This window comes from Nannospalax galili, unplaced genomic scaffold, assembly GCF_000622305.1.
Source record: "Nannospalax galili isolate Female #2095 unplaced genomic scaffold, S.galili_v1.0 scaffold83, whole genome shotgun sequence".
NCBI lineage: Eukaryota > Metazoa > Chordata > Mammalia > Rodentia > Spalacidae > Nannospalax > Nannospalax galili.
The window spans coordinates 4488922-4491749 of record NW_008352659.1 but is presented as its reverse complement, the minus strand read 5'-3'; positions in this window follow the sequence as shown (position 1 = coordinate 4491749).

The window sequence follows — 2828 nt, the reverse complement described above, 5'->3', positions numbered from 1 at the left end:
GAGGCTGAGGAGCAGGTTACGGGCAGGCACAGGAGGAAAACTTGTCAATCCTGGGTCAACCTCCTTTCCTGGTACCAATGCCATACTGAATTAGCACTGTGGGGTGCATCATTAAACAAATACAGAGGTATGCTTTATTCCCCAAAGCAGGGTGAATGAGAGGCTATGTACAGATGACTGGCATGTTAGAGGTTATACACATCACCACAATTAAAAGGAGGAGGAGTCAAGCGGGATCAATAGAGGAGGAACAAAACAGTGGGACTCTGAAAGATGGATTTGAGGGAAGTTGAGTGTGAACAGAAGAATGCAGGGATCAGAAATCTCCAGTATTTACTCATGACTTCTCTACAAAGCTTACATGACAATTCTCTGGGGGTTCTTAGCTGCCTTCCTCTCGGGTCATCTTGTTGTTTATGCAGGCCCTAGCTCTTCTGACTAGCTATGAATTTTCAGCTTAAAGGAACTTCAGTGTGTGAACATTTGTGGGTGGACAGATCCAAGTGGTGGACTGAACCCAAATCTGTGTGGGTTAAAAGCTAAGTCACAGACTCTTTATCTGACAATGTCTTAATCTCTCTTGCTAATAGATTCTGCCTCATAGAGTTGTGAGTGTCATGGGAATTGACAGTTGCAAAGTCTGTCAAACTAAATCAACATTCAAAGTTAATAAAAGCTATCAGTATGGTGGGATGCAGCAATTTCCTACAAATTGAAACATTCCATCCTGGAGGGAGGTTTTATTTTTTTACCGCCTTGGTCTTTTTGAGACAGGGTCTCCCTGTACCCTCAGCTGGCTAAGAACTCACTAAACCAGGAGGGCCTTGAACTCAAAGAGATCCACCTGCCTCTGCCTCCTGAGTGCTGGGATTAAAGGTGTGCACTACCACACCCAGTTATGGACTCAGGAGAAAAATAAAACTTACAAGGCTCAGGAAATGAAAAACTCACAAGTCTTAGGAAGTTCCTGAAATTTAGAAGATTCACAAGCCCCCCATTAGTCACTTTTCTGTTGTTGTGATAGAAACACTGACCAAAGCAATTTATAAATGAAGAGTTTATTTGAGCTTACAATTCCAGGGGAATTACAGTCTGTCATGGCGGGGAGGCATGGTGGCAGGAGGTGGCAGTGGCAGGAGCAGAAAGCAGAGTCCTCACATCTTCAAACAGGCACAGGAAGCAAGAGAGAGAAACTTGAGATTCCACAAGGCTTAAGAACTCTCTAAGCCCACAGTGACGTGCTTCCTCCAGCAAGGCCAGACCTTCTAAGACCTTCAAAACAGCGCCACCAACTGGGGACAAAATGTTCAAATACTTGGAGCCTATAGGGGACATTCTCATTCAAACCATCACACTCCCCAAGGCTATATAAGCAGCAACAATTGCTTGTCAGAGGAGACTGCCTGCCAAGCTGCCTGTAAGTCGTTCAGGGAACTCTAGGTATGTGGTTTAGTGAGTCATCAACCATGCTGAGGTGGGATGTTTGTGTGTGTGTGTGTGTGTGTGTGTGTGTGTGTGCACAGGTGGAGGTCAGAGAACAACATAGTCTAGATTCATTCTCTTCTTCCACCATGTGGATTCCAGGGATTGAACTCAGTTCATAGGCTTGGCAAGAAAGCACCCTTCCAACTGAGCCATCTTGCTGGCCTAACAATTGAATCTACAGTTCTAAGAATAATTTTAGTTCTGGACTTGATTTTAATATATACTCTAAAGAGATGTATTCTCTCTCTTTAGCTTTCTGAATTTCTTTTTGAGCTCCAATCAAAATTGCCTTTAATGTGCATGTCTCCAACATGCATCTCTAAGTGATACCCATCGCCCAGCCACAAAGTGCTTCCACATTTTTAAGTGTCTGTGGCAACAGTAATCTTGAGCTGCCATATCAATATATTACAGACTGAGTGGCTTACAAAATACTTCTCAAAGGTCTGGAGCTGAGGCACCTAAGATCAAAGTACAGCATATTTTATTTTTAATGCAGTCCTTTTTAGTAGCTTGCACATAACTACCTTCTCATGTCAGAGAGAGAGAGAGAGAGAGAGAGAGGCTCTTATAATGGCACTAATCTCATTATGGAGGCTCCATCCTCATGGTCTCATCTAAACATAATTGTCTCACAAATGTCCTACCTTATATACCATCACATTGGGAGTGGGAGCTTCACTATATGGATTTGGGGGTACACAAACATTTAGTTCATAGCATTATGCTTTTATAAGTCATATTTAAGAATCCCTTGCCAAATTCAGGGCCAAATTCATGAAGATTTTCCATCATTCCTGTTTTTAAGAATGTTATATATGTTTAATATAAAATTGTGACATATGATGTTTAAACAACTGAAAGAAATTTTAAACTGAAAGAACTATAGACTACAAAATATGTCCACATAGAGGGACTCTATATAGGCTGACTAGACCACAGTGGATGAGCTTGTACTGAGAGACATCCAGGGACACTAACTCAACTGGATACACCATAACACAAATGACAGAATGCATAAATTCTAGTGGTGGTGGGGCTACGGAAGGGTGCAAGTGGGGAAGGGGTCATAAAGATGATTAAGGCGTTCTGTATGAAATACACAAAAATTCAATAAAAATTTACAAAAAAACCATGACCACACAGAAGGAATTACTAAACATAATTTAGAAATGAAAAATATAGGTATTGAAATGAAGGAACTTCAAATTGATTAAAAGTAGATTATACCCAGCAGATGAAAGAGTTAACATGCTTGGACCTGGATCTGAGGGAATTATTCAGACTATAGTACAAATATCCAAGGATACAGAAAGTGTTGGAGGGATATTGAAACATAAAGA